Source organism: Cicer arietinum, chromosome 6, assembly GCF_000331145.2.
Source record: "Cicer arietinum cultivar CDC Frontier isolate Library 1 chromosome 6, Cicar.CDCFrontier_v2.0, whole genome shotgun sequence".
Classification (NCBI taxonomy): Eukaryota; Viridiplantae; Streptophyta; class Magnoliopsida; order Fabales; family Fabaceae; genus Cicer; species Cicer arietinum.
Window position 1 is genome coordinate 25,977,946 of NC_021165.2, and position 14,963 is coordinate 25,992,908.

A 14,963-nucleotide genomic window follows, 5' to 3' on the forward strand; every position below is an offset into this window, starting at 1 on the left:
CACGAAGACATTGAAACACAATTAAACATATATTTCATTAACTTAGAGGTACAATGAATATGAGTTTATTCTATTCCAAAGTGCCCAAACTAAAATTAGTTGGTTACGTTGGTTATTTGTCAGATCATCACAATGGTAGATCACAGATAGACTACTTGTTTACAAGTTGAGGTACAACCATATCATGGAGATCCGTGTAACAAACTATAACAACAACCTCATCAAATCATAAATAACTTTTAGCTCTACACGAGACAAGTCGATAATGTGTTTGGTTAAGGTCTTTGATTCAACACATACAAGGAAATTGCGGTTTATATACAAGAAAAATGGACGAAACTATTGTAACATCCTGTTTTTTTCGAGACATTAACTAACGCAATTCTAAACATAAAAATACATCTTCATTTTTGATTTTATTATATATTTATAAAATTATTTTAAATACTCATTTACTTTAAAACCAATTAATAACTTTTTCAATTGTATTTTCAAAAATAATGAATCAGAGTATTCACAATTATAAAAAGTAAATTTAATATGTAAAACAAAACAAAAACTCCTAAAACCAAAACCCTTAATGTTTTAATACTCAAAGATAAATCTTAGTTGGTCATAACTCTAAACGCTTGTGGAAAACTCACCCAACAAGTCTAACACTAGTACAAAAGTATCTTAGAACCTCCAATTGCATGCTACAGTACTTCCTCACATTTCTATTACTAGGTTGGCCGCGACATTTGTCTCTCAAGTAACACTAAATCAAATGTAAGGGTCATCTCCAAATAACAAACACATATAAAATAAACATGCCTACATAGTTGTTATAACAAAAATATGAATAAATGATATACTTCATTTAACAGTTAAAATCACAAAGCACCAAAGATACAAATCAACCAAAATGCACATATTCTATTTGTTAGACTATATGTCAATGTATGGTTCTGGAATAACACCACCCTATAGAGCAAAGAGTCCCACCATTGGACAATGTACCACCATTGGACATTGGACTAATGCTCTTCAGAGTTTCATGTTCAATACCCCATTGTTCAGTATTTTTTTGAATCACATTGTCTTTGCAATGAAATATCGTCACATACTCGTGACTAGGTTCAGGCCACCAATGCATGCATGAATGTCATCACCTTAGTTAGTAATAAAATAGGTAACTCAATCCGAGCGTCCAAAACCATTCAATCTTGTCTTAAACCAACCCGGTTTAGACACAAAGTCATCGCCTTGAATAACCATAATATGTCAAACACAACCATTATAATAACGTATCATATAATGTTTATTTTCCACAATTTGAACATGTCAAACTCAACCATTATAACAATGTATCATATAACATTTATTTTGAAGATAACACACAAACAAAACCAATACACAACATCACAGTACATTTATATCACATATAATTCAAGTAGGAAAATGAATGGAGTGATACCCTTAATGTTATGAGTGTCGTTATTAAAGTTCTTACGTAGCGGTCTTTGTTCCAAAACGTTACAGCTTCACAAATTAATTTACTACTCACTTAATGTCAAAACTCATCTTATCCTTAATTCATATTCAAGGTTTGATGTTGGCTTAAGGTTTTAAGACACATAATTTCTTTATATTTTTAAAAGATATAAATTCTCTCAAATTAGCAAGCACACAAACAAGTAACGATAAAAAGAGATTTTGAGTTTCTATTTAGTGCCTCATTCCAAATCCAATAAAATAAAGGAAAAATGTCATTTTTAAATATTTCGTTTGAACCAAAATTCTAATACAACAAACATCAAAGATCCCTAAAACTTCCTTAGTTCACTTCTAAAATTTAACAAAAAAATTTAATGACACTTCAACACAAAATTCATTATAATAATTATAAAATAAATTAACAACTTTATCATAAAATTATTTTTATTTTATAAATCAACACAATTGTCTCATAAAAATCACAATTTTAACATTCTAAAAAAATAATTATAACAACAACTTTCAACTTATTTATTATTTCTAGAAACATTGATATTTTTAATATCAATAAAGTTTCTAAAATTTCTTCAACACTCAAACTATCACAACATAAAATTTTAACCAAATAAAAATTGAGTTTTTAGCCAATAACTACATCTATTGATTAAAACACAATCTAGTCTTTATAACGACTTTTACCGGATGAAAACTAATTTTTGACATAGATAAATATTTTCTCTAATCAAAATAGGTTTTTATATCAATATCATAAGAAAATCAAAATTACTTCTAAGAAATTAAATTGCATGTCACAATTTTACTTTTAAAACTAAAAAGGATTTTCCTACACAATAAAAATATAATAAAAATATATTTACACATTATTAATAATAAAGAAAAATGAGGGTCTTACATTCTATCCACCTAAAATACTTTCGTCCTCGAAACTAATACTAATAGAGAAAAATGTGGTGAAGATATACATGCATTGTTCAGTTGAAGGAATGGTATATTAAAGAAGATTGAACAAAACATATTTCTCCAAAATTATTTTTCACTCATGGTCTACAAAACATCGGTGAGATAAGTTTTCAACAAATTAGTTTGTGTGATAATCTTGCAGACATTTTAACAGAGTCACTCCAAAATAAAATCTTCGAGTAATTGGTACCAAAGTTTGATATTTTTCGTCTCATAAATATTTATATGGTTGAAGGGGAGAAATAAAAGCACCATGTAACTCACAAACGCATATTGTACTCTTTTTCCTTCACTAAATTTTTTACACTAAATTTTCTTAGTAAGATTTTAATGAGGCATATCCTCTATGGACATTTAAGGGAGAGTATTATGAATATTGGGCTAGACCTATTAGTGAATGTTCCATTCTTGTGTCTATAAATATGGTTGTAAAATAATAGTAATAATGCGATTTAAATTATCTTCTCTTTTCTCTCTTACTCATTTAACTCTACTCACCTATATTTTTACCGTTGTTTTCGATTAGTTTACAATATAGATGTTCTTTCGTAAAAATTGTTATGAATAAAGGTAAGATATTCAATTTGATTTGGATTGGTGTCAAATTTTAGTCTTCATTTGAAAATAATCTGAAATTTGAATAAATGTAGGATTTTCAATTTAGGAAATTTGTACGAGTGAATATTGTTTTTGTTGGCGTATTTATTTAATTTTATTATATATATATATATATATTGAGAGAGAGAGAGAGGTAATCTATTGTGTGTAGCACAAGCCAAAAGTATATGATGTGTAATATGTAGAAACAATAATTGATGATTATGTACTTCACTTCAAATCTTTTGATGAGCAATCGATCTATATATAGTTTAAAAAAATTTGATCCGTATATATTAAAAAATAAATAAAGTGTTTATTTATATTTTATTTTAAATATAATTTATTGTAATAATTTATTTATATGGTTAATTTTGCAGTGGTTTACATGGTTAATTTTGTAGTGATTTTTGTGTGGAGACTACTAGTGATTTATATGGTTAATTTTGCAATTATTTAACCATTTGCAATTATCCATGGGTAAATTTTTCATTACTGGTGTACACCGTTCTATGGGTAAATTTATCTTAGAAAATTTAAGTTTTCTTATAGTGGTATAGACATGTGCAACATACTTATCTCACTTACATTAAAGTTATACTATATTGCTTGTTTAAAAATATATGCTTAATTCCAGTTTTAGTCCTTCTATTTTAGCTGAATTGCGAAAGTAGTTCCTCTATTTTATTTATCTCCAGTTTTGGTCCTCCAAACAGAGTTTTGGTCCAAAACTTGATGACATTTCATCTTTTCAAGCCATAGTACACCATTTATGATAATAGATTTCAAGTACAATTGTTGCACCACGAGATCTTGAGGCATGACGTGACTTAAATATACGCAAAAAAAAAAAAATGAAACTTCATCGAGTTTTGAACCAAAATTCTGTTTGGAGACCAAAACTTGGGAGAAATAAAATAAAGGGACTACTTTTGCGATTCAGCTAAAATAGGGAGACTAAAACTGCAATTAAGACAAAGATATATAACGCAAATAGTTACTTTAAATTTTTATAATTATAAATATTATTTTTATTTTAATATTTATATACATCTTATTTTAACAATTGTGACAAAAAATCTACATAGTATAATTGCTGCATGTAAATTTTAAAAACATCTCTATAGATTTTGCTCAATTAAATATGTAATTAATTTTTTTTTATAAAAATAAAATAAAAATTGAGAGAAGAAGTTTAATAAAGGAATGGAATTCAACTACTTTACTCAAACAAAAATAAATTGTAAAATGAAAGAAATTTAATTACACTATCCAAACAACAAATTTTATAACTGAAGGGATGTATTTCAAATTTTGAAGTTCATAGAATTTCAAATACGTATCAATTTTGATTTTTCTCGTACAAAAACACTCTTACGATACTCAACTAGAGCCCACTATGGGAAAACATCTCTATACATTGGATAATGCAACATACAATTTTTCACGATTGCTCTTGCAATTTCCTGCAATAAATAAGTAAAAAAAAATTAATAATATGTTTTAATTTCATTGTCATAAATTCAAAATTATTGAATAAGAAACTTCCGGAGTGTCAACGTGAAATACAACTAGAGAGTGAAATAGTAGTTGCAACATTGATCGTAAAAGTCTTCCAGATGTAATTAATTACTTAATGAAATAAGAAATTCATTCAACCTAATTGTTTCACATACTTTTGTATTAACCATTTATTTAGGGTGTCTCATCTTGCGTGCTATATTTATCCTCCCATACTCATCGCATGGTTGGAAAATGAACATTGTACAATACATTGGGAGAAGTATTACACCATAATCTGATCAATGTCGGCCATGTTAAAGTTTCACTTGTTATTGCTTTAGAATCACTTGCATCATTGCCTATACCTGACAACAACGAAGATATGAAGTTTTTGGGAGAAGCAATAGGTAGTTACGTGGCATGACCCAAAAATCTGATTGGCATAAATACGATATGTTTAATTGCTATGTATGTTTAATTGTATGATTATGATTGATTATGTTTAATTGCTGATTTTTTCGCTACTAACTTTAATTTCACATTTATTTTGATTCTTACAAAGTCTAAAGAATATTATAAGAAGATTTCTCACAATGAGTCATTTACTTCACCATAAAAGGTTTGACATATACATCAATTGTATACAAAATAATTAGCTTACTATAATAACTAACAATCTGAACCTCATTTTTTTATATTCAAGCAAAACCTATCGAAAATGTTAAGAAAGTTGATTCAAAAAATAAACTCGTCGCACCGTAAATGCAGGTTCGTGATAAAATATGTATTCAATCACTAATTTATTTAGCTGCTTCTCCTAAAATAAATCTGCCAAAAATCAATTTGCTTCTCCTAATCCTAAATATGTTTCTCCAAAATCTGCCAGAAGCCGCCGCACTGCAAATGCAGGTTCTTGATAAAAATAAATCTGCCAAATTCAAAAACTGGATCGTGGAAAATCAATTGATGCTCCTAAAATAAGTCATCCACACCTTTCTCAATTTGGGTCGTGTCTTGACATACAAGAAAAAAGGAATATGGAGAGCAATGATGCACGTATCATACACATGAAGAAAAGTATTTTCGGAGATGAGTATGAAGAATTACTTGATAAAGAGCACATATATGAACTTCTCAATAATAATGAGTTGAGTGCTACTGTCATCAACATATACATTAGGAAAAGTAAAATACATTATTTAAGATAAAAATTACTTTTAATTGTATCACTGACACATTTATTAGAAGATTGGTGTGAGTATGTGATTGAATTGAAAGTTATATAATTTGTTAATATGTGAGCTTCACATTATAAACTATTATTGTATATTTTTATGTGAGCTGATCATTATTCTAATTAGTTTATTTTATTTTTTGTTATAGTATGGTAAAGTAAGAAATTACTGGGAAATTAGCATGCTGAAAATTGTTATTTTGCTGTAAATATGTAATTGATATTGTGAATATGTTGCTACTGATGTTGATAATAGTACTGATGTAATAGAACTTGTTGTTGTAAATATATAGTACGGATGTAATTGAACTTATTGTTGTGAATACATATTGTGAATATGTTTGAATTAAAAAATTACAATTGTGTCAATATGTGCTTGATAAATATGATTTTGGAAAAAAATTGACATCTCATTTAAAGACAACGTTTTTTTTTAGATGTCATTAAAGACCTGTTTATACAAACCAATTTACATTGTTTTTTAGAATAAAATTACAGTGTTTTTTCAAATGTACCTATTACAGCGCTTTATTGAAAAAAAGTGTTGTAAAACTAGTATAAGAATGTCCCTATTACATCACTTCTTTAAGAAAAGCGTTGTAAAACTAGTCTAAGAGAAACATTTTATATTGCTTTTTAGAATAGATTTACAGCGTTTTTTAAAATGTACCTATTACAATGCTTTTTTGAAAAAACACTGTAAAACTAGCATAAGGATGCACCTATTACAACGTTCTTTTAAGAAAAGCGCTGCAAAACTAGTATCAGAAGTGCGCATATATATGCACCTATTACAACGTTTTTTTTAAGAAAAACGATGTAAAACTAGTATAAGGAGCGCCCATATATATGTACCTATTACAATGTTTTTCTTTAAAAAAAAACGATGTAAAACTAGTATAAGAAGCGTGCTATATATGCACCTATTACAACGTTTTTTTAAGAAAAGCGCTGTAAAACTAGTCTAAGCTAGAGAAGCGCTGAGCACTACATATTTATACATATTACATGCTTCATAACAAAAGTCTCATAAAAATTGTTTAAAAGAAGTTGTGAAGTCTTAATGCGTCAATTTGACTTAATTGTGTCATTTGAGTTATAGTTTGATGTTCAATTTCATTGTCAACTTGGCCTCATTGTGTCATTTGAGTTGTAGCTTGATGTTGAATTTCATTATCAACTTGGCTTGATTGTATCATTTGAGTTGTAGCTTGATGTTGATTTCTAGTGTCAACTTCACTTAAAAATTGGCTCCTATATAATGGTTGTTGCACATTATAAGAAAAATTAAATAAAGAATATAGTTAAAAAATTGTATATATTGATGAAAAACTTACCGGTAACAATTGCACTAAATTTTCTTGCAAATTTGTTTTTTGTGAGTATCTATTTCTCTTCCTAGCTAATTTCTCAATCCAAAACTTAGGTCATTTTTTATTCTGATGTGAACAATCTCGCTTCTTTATGCCTTTTGCACTACCAACAGTGTCTCTGTTGTTGTCAATTTCATCATTATTGATATGGATACATGAACTATTCTACTTCATTCCTCGTTCACATGATTTTTGCCAACATATTATCAATTATTTGGTTTGTGCTTATTAAGTCCAACAAAAACTCCCAATGGTCGATAATGTTTATTTGTCTTGTATGTAGTGTCAAAAGTGACAACATCTCCAAAATACCTATAATCATTTATTATTTGTGCATCTCCTCAAAAAACTTTAGTGACTGCTTCCTTTTGGTTCGAAGATAACTCTTAAGGTTTTGTCTTGTACAACCAACAGTCTTTATTCCACCGACTTGCTTGGACATATATTTATGACAATCTTTTGGTTTCAATCTAGATTCACCTGCCAATACGATTTGTGATGCTTGCGCCTCATATATGTATCGATGAGATTGAATCATATGAACATACTCTGACGGCTAAAGAGGGTGATTATGTTGAGCTACAAAGTTAACAACTTTATATTTCTCAATCTTCCAATCAAGTGAAATAATCATATGCGCTTTACATCGTGTTCTAGTTTTTTCTTTATGTTTTCCTACTGGGTGACTTCGTTTGTCAACACCTCGAATATCCTATTTGAAGCATGTGAATGTTCTTGAAGTCAAAGTCCCGTCTTTTTTGCTTTTATTTGCATATTCTCGACGAATACCAAATCCAATTCTTTTACTATATTCATTATAAAATTCATAAACCGTCACCTCATGTTCAAACTTCATTTCCAAGTGTGGTTGACTATTAGCGTTACTTTCTTCCACATATTTGTCATGATATTGTTCACCCAATTATCAATGCAATCAACTAGTGGATTTGATGATAGATTCATTTTATATGAGAATGAATGAAGTTATCATTTTAATATTATTATGCTTGTTAAAAAATAATATTATTATGCAAAAATCATAAAAAATAAAATAAAAATACAAATACAAATATAAAATGATAAAACTACAAAGAACCCGTAACAAGAAGGAAAAAAAAATAAAATAAAAAGGATAAAACGTGTAAACATGTCATTGTAATGAGAACCATAAAGGAAGAACTATATAAATAAATAAAACATGATAAAAAAGGTTGTAAAAGACTTAGCAAAATCAACAAGAAATTGTAAGATCAAAATATAAGAGATTATTTAAAAAAAGACATGTAATAGTGTTGTGGTGGAGCAACGGTGCTACAGTGGTTCGGCAATATTGTAGAGGAGGATGCAGCGGTGTTCCAGTGGAGCGATGACGACGCAACGAAGAGATAGAGAGGCGGCGTGAAGGGACAAAATTCCAGTCCATAACCAATTTGATCAATTCCAATACAAAATCAATTTGATTGAATCAAAATACCTTTTAATTTTCATGGCAGCAACGCTATTGGCTTTGAAAATGTTAACACTAAAAGCAAAAAGAAGATGAATGTTACCACTAGAAGCAAAAAGATGGTGAACGTTATCACTAAAAGCAATGTTATTGGCTTTTACGTGGTTTCATATTGTTTTTAATTAATTAAAATTAATTTTTAATATTTAATTAAATTTCAATCGTTGAAATTTTAGTTATCACATGTCGTTTATATAAAAAGCAAACTTGACAAGAAATGGAGGCTGAGAAATGGAAGATATGAACCGAGAAAAATAAATATAGAGCTTATGCAATGCAATAATGGTTGTCTAAAAAAAGACAACTGGATCTACACGAAAATTAATATTATTAAAATGCTCTATAATATTACGAGAAGACTTCATCCCATGTTCTGATTTATCTTTAGGCGCGACAATTTAATATTATCAAAACTTAAATATTATAATAAATACGTTTCTTTATTTCAATTCTTATGCAAAAAAAAAATTAATTTAATTTATATATATTGTAAGTAAATATTTTTTTATATTATTAATCAATCATAACTATTAAATGATTTATAATATTTAATTTTTTTTATAATTACTTCTAAAACTATGACATTATTGATTAAAATATATTGATTATATAAAAAATATTTACACTGTCAACGCAGGGAAATTAATTTTTTTAAAACAAACTTCTATACAAATTTTTTCATTTTTAATCCCATCAATAATAAAAATAGATACTTTTAATTTTTTATTTTATAAAACAGAGTGTTTTTAGTTCCTTGAAAGAGACTTTAATTAAAAAAAAAAACTAAAATGTTCCATTTTTATAAAATAAGTGATGAAAAATTTACAATTTTTTTATAGAGACTAAATATAAAGGACTTGTAATTCTTTTATCCAAAAAAAAATTATAATTTTATAAAAACTAAAAATATATTTTTTTATTTATCAATTACTAATGTCTGTTTCATGTAGAACACACGTATTATAAACAGTAATCAATAAAGCACTACTCTTTATCAAACTAAGGAAGGAGAAAAGAGAAAATATGAGCTCCAAAACCACTCTATAAATTGACTTCATTAACATCAACTTGGAAGCCAAAAGTCTCAATTGGGAGTTAGTGAAATCCCAAGTCTACAAGGCACTAGTAGAATATGGTTGCTTTGAAGCTATTTTTGACAAAGTTCCTTTAGATCACCTTAGAAAAACCATATTTGATTCACTAGAAGAGCTATTTGATCTCCCTTTAGAAACCAAGCAACTCAATGTATCTAAGAAGCATTATCATGGTTATGTTGGACATCATCCCCTACATCCAATTTATGAGAGCATAGACATTAGAGATGACAATGGGTAGGGTTTGGGTAGGGTACTATAGTATCTGTCCCCATACATACAGTTTAAAAAAATATTCATACTCGTGTTCGTACCCTATTGGGTATCAACTTTAATACTCGTACCCTTACCCTCTGAGTACCTAAGTGCCCGTACCCAAACTATTACCCACGCTTTAACTAAAATAGATGGATAAATAAATGATATTCTTGTGATTAAATTTAAAAATTGTCCAAATATCTTAAATCCAATCATAAAGTATTATAAACCAAAATATTTTCTAACTCAACTTTTCAAATGAGGACTCTTTACGATAAACATTCAAATATCCATAATAATACTTTATGAAGTTGCAAGTCTTACGACAATATTATTCGAGATATGTAAAAACAATTGATAGGAATTTGTAAGTATAATTATAAAGTCACGATTAATAAGACATAACTCTTAGTTATAAAGTCACAATTATTACCTACTCATCATAATCGAATTCTTAAAAAGTTTGCAAGCATTTATCTTTCGATTATACATATTGTAGTGGTCCAATGATATTAATAGATGTTAAAACATAAAAGAAAACAATTAATTAAACTAAACACTAATATAATAAATAAATAAATAAATAATATATTTATATAAGTGCGGGTATCAACTTTAATACTCGTACCCTTACCCTCTGAGTACCTAAGTGCCCGTACCCAAACTATTACCCACGCTTTAACTAAAATAGATGGATAAATAAATGATATTCTTGTGATTAAATTTAAAAATTGTCCAAATATCTTAAATCCAATCATAAAGTATTATAAACCAAAATATTTTCTAACTCAACTTTTCAAATGAGGACTCTTTACGATAAACATTCAAATATCCATAATAATACTTTATGAAGTTGCAAGTCTTACGACAATATTATTCGAGATATGTAAAAACAATTGATAGGAATTTGTAAGTATAATTATAAAGTCACGATTAATAAGACATAACTCTTAGTTATAAAGTCACAATTATTACCTACTCATCATAATCGAATTCTTAAAAAGTTTGCAAGCATTTATCTTTCGATTATACATATTGTAGTGGTCCAATGATATTAATAGATGTTAAAACATAAAAGAAAACAATTAATTAAACTAAACACTAATATAATAAATAAATAAATAAATAATATATTTATATAAGTGCGGGGCGGGGTGAGTATTGTAGTACTTATACCCGCTTAATTTTGCAGGTAAATATCAATTCTCGTGTTCATACCCATTATGCATATTTTTATCCTACTCATTGTGGATTTTTTTTTTTTGGCAGGTACCAATTGAATCTAGATCTAATTGTCATCCTTAATAGACATTGATGATGCAAATATCTATGAGGAAGTAAAAAACATGACCAACATCTTGTGGCGAGAAGAAAACCAATGTTTTAGGTAAGTACACAAAATATGTTTCAAAGTTTGTAAATCAAAGTATTTTCTAAGTACAAGGCTATTATTGGGTTAAATGCATGCTTTTGAAAGAATATTATACAAGATACATATTGACAATTGTTAAAAATAATTTCAATGATCGGATCGATGTTATAATATTTGTTGTGATTGTAAAAAGAACTAAAATACACCACTTATAAAAGATAAATGACCAAAATCAATAAAAATAAATATTAAATTTAAGTAAAAGACAAAGTATCAAAATTATATTTAAACTTAAAAATCAAATATAAAGTGCTTTTGCTCCCAATAAATGAACTAAAAGCACCCCATTTTTTTCAAAAGAGAAAGTAAAAGTATTTATTTTTATAAAATGTGGAGTCTATATATTTAAAAAAACATTATATGAATTAAAATAAAATAAAATGTATTTTATAAAGATTAAAAAAATATATTTAAAATATCACTTGGATTCCATTAGATTAGTCACTTGAAACTTATATTTCTTTAATTATTTCCTTTATTATTGTTTCCAATTTGCAGCAAAACTATACATTCCTTCTCGAGGAGCTAACAAAGTTGGATGAAATTATTAGAAAGATGATTTTAGAGAGTTTGGGTGTTGAAAAACACTTGGAAGAGCACATGAGTTCAACCTATTTATTACCTTCTTCGGGTTATGAAATACAAAGGCCCTAAAACAAGTAATACAAAACTAGGCCTTAAAGCACACACTGGCCAGAACATTGTGACCATATTACACCAAAATCAAGTGGAGGGTTTAGAGGTGATGACCAAAGATGAAAAATGGATAAGCCACAAACCTTCACTAGGCAGTTTCGTAGTTTTGATTGGTGATGCTCTCCATGTAAAGTGCACTAATCTCTCCTCTTAAGTACAAATTATCAATTGTTAAACCAAGTTTTAAATCATAACCGTAATCATATTTAATCCTTAATACTACAATTAATCGCACTTAAATATAAATTGATACAATTTCAATTGCAATTAGGTCAGCAAGAGATATCAAAATTTATGATGTCGCGGCCTAAATGGTAGTGGCATACATTTCTAAGACTATATCATTAAAATTTAGGTTTAAATATGTATTATATCTCTAAAAAAATACTTTTTATTTTTAGTCAATGTAAAACTATATTTTTGTTTTTATTCTTAATAATTATATATTTTTTTTATTCTGGTTGTTGGTATTTTACTTTTAGTCACTGCAAAAAAAATTCATATTAAAATTGGTGTGTGTAATATATAGAATATTTGATTTATTTTTCTAGGTAAAGACAAAAATAAATATTTACATGGACCAAAAATACAAAATTTATATTTGTATGGACTAAAAACAAGATACCAAAAATCAGTAAATGTATATTTACAAGGATTATGAATAAAAAATTTATAGAGACAAGATATGGAGAAGTTATTCACAATCAATTAATATCAGCCATGCATGTAAATTTAGGTTGTCTTTGGAAAATTGTGTGTAAATTATCCACAACCAATTATAATCAGCTAGATGAACTCCACTAAACTTAGTCAATCTAAACCAAAAACAATGTAATAAGATAGAAAATCAAACAACACCTTATCAAGACAACAGACAAAATAATGACGTACTAAAAGACAAAAAAAAAAAAAGAGAAATTTATGTGAGATCGTAAGAAAGACTAGAGTCTGTACTTTCAATGATCTAGTGGAACTTGATCAAGATCACATGTGGTAGAGCCTGAAGATACATTATTATGAAACAGGATAAAACTATTTTATTGTATATACCTCATGTATTGAAAAATAAAATCAATTAATTTACAATTTAACATATCAATGTCTTTATATACAATAGGAGATAAGAAATGAGGTGATGTGTAACTAATGTAACGGAAATAACATAAATAACTAATTAATAATAATCTAGGATAATATCTTATAAGCTATTACAAGCAAGCTCATAGTTAGTTTGACTGACAAGTAACTAACAAGTTGACTAGGAGACTAGCGGACTCGAAAGCTGATAAACACATACTCGTGAGCTCGTGAGCAAGCTGGCAGGCTAGTGAAGCTGAAGGTGACTAACTAGTATAATAGAAAATGGATGAAGACTCATACATGAGTTAAACATAAATAGACCATTAGCCTGTTGTATCAGGTACATAATTCCTTTGATTCGATCTTGAGTAAATAGACCTTGTTGACTATCACAAATCACCATATTCCTTATTCTTGGTGCTTTCTTATTAAACATGCACATTATTGGTAGAATTAACATTTTGAACCTGAAATTAGGTGGAAACCCGTGCTTTTTATAACAAATGCCAACAATGTGACCAAGTTTTCCACGATGAGTGCAGGTCTTGGAATTTCTCTTTCTTTTCCAAAAACCTTTCTTTGTGTCAACAACATTAACATAAGTTTGAGATTATGTGCTTTCATTAGATCCTCCATTATGTCTTTTTTGTTGAAGAACTAAAGAAATGACTCTATTGAGGTTTGGCAAAGGCTCCATGAGCAAAACTTGATTTTTAACCACATCAAAAGTTTCAATAAAACCAGTTTAAAATGTTATCACCTTATTTTCTTTAACATAGGTTGTGGAGACACAATTACATGGTGGTATAGGGTGAAAGTTATCCAATTCTTCCTACAAAACAGTTAAGGTAGTAAAAAAATCTGAAACATTTATATTACTTTGCTTAATTGATTGAATTTCCTTTTGCAATTCCAATACTCTAGTTAGATCCCCTTGTATAAACCTTTCTTTTAATTCAATCCAGGCTTTGTTGTCACTATCTTTAAAAGCAAAACCATGAATTGATTGTGAAACTGATGACTCATTCAAGAACCAAATTGTTGCGTTGCAGCTAGTACTTGTGAGTTGGCTCAAAATCCCATGGCATAGGTAAAGATCCATCAAGAAATTCCATTTATTCTTCCCCACCATTACACTGGTCATCGAACAAACCCAAGATTTGTAATTGGTTCCATTAAAAATTGGGGTAATAGTGACAAAAGAAGGATCCTCACTTTAATGAATGCAATATTTATTGTTGGTGTTTTGTTCGATGATACCATATTATGAAGCAATATGTAACTATTTTATTGTATATACCTCATGTATTGAAAAATGAAATCAATTAATTTTTAATGTAACATCTCAATCTCTTCCTATACAATAGTTAAGAAAAGAAGAGATGACGTGTAACTAATAAAACTTAAATAACTAACTAATATCAACCTATGAAAAGAATTAAATTGACTGAGAAGTAACTAACAAGTTCGCTAGTGACTGACTAGCAAACTAATAGACATATACTCGTGAGCTCATGAGCAAGCTGGTTAACTGGTAGAATGATGAGCAAGTTGGATGACTTAGAGATTGGTGGAGCTAATAGGCACAGGCTGGCTGGTGAAGTTGAAACTGACTAAATAGTAAAACTGAAATGGGACAAAGTTTGACACATGAGTCAAATATAAATAGACTAGTTATTCTAATTGGCGTGATGAAAAAACACTTATTTGATAGTGGATTAAGTTTTTTGAG

The 14,963-nt window shown here is 28.2% G+C and overlaps 1 pseudogene; it reads left to right on the plus strand.

Moving 5' to 3' along the window:
• The first annotated feature begins 3,530 nt into the window (after window positions 1-3,530).
• On the plus strand, window positions 3,531-12,305 carry LOC140920675 (probable 2-oxoglutarate-dependent dioxygenase AOP1.2; annotated as a pseudogene).
• Window positions 12,306-14,963: the final 2,658 nt, after the last annotated feature.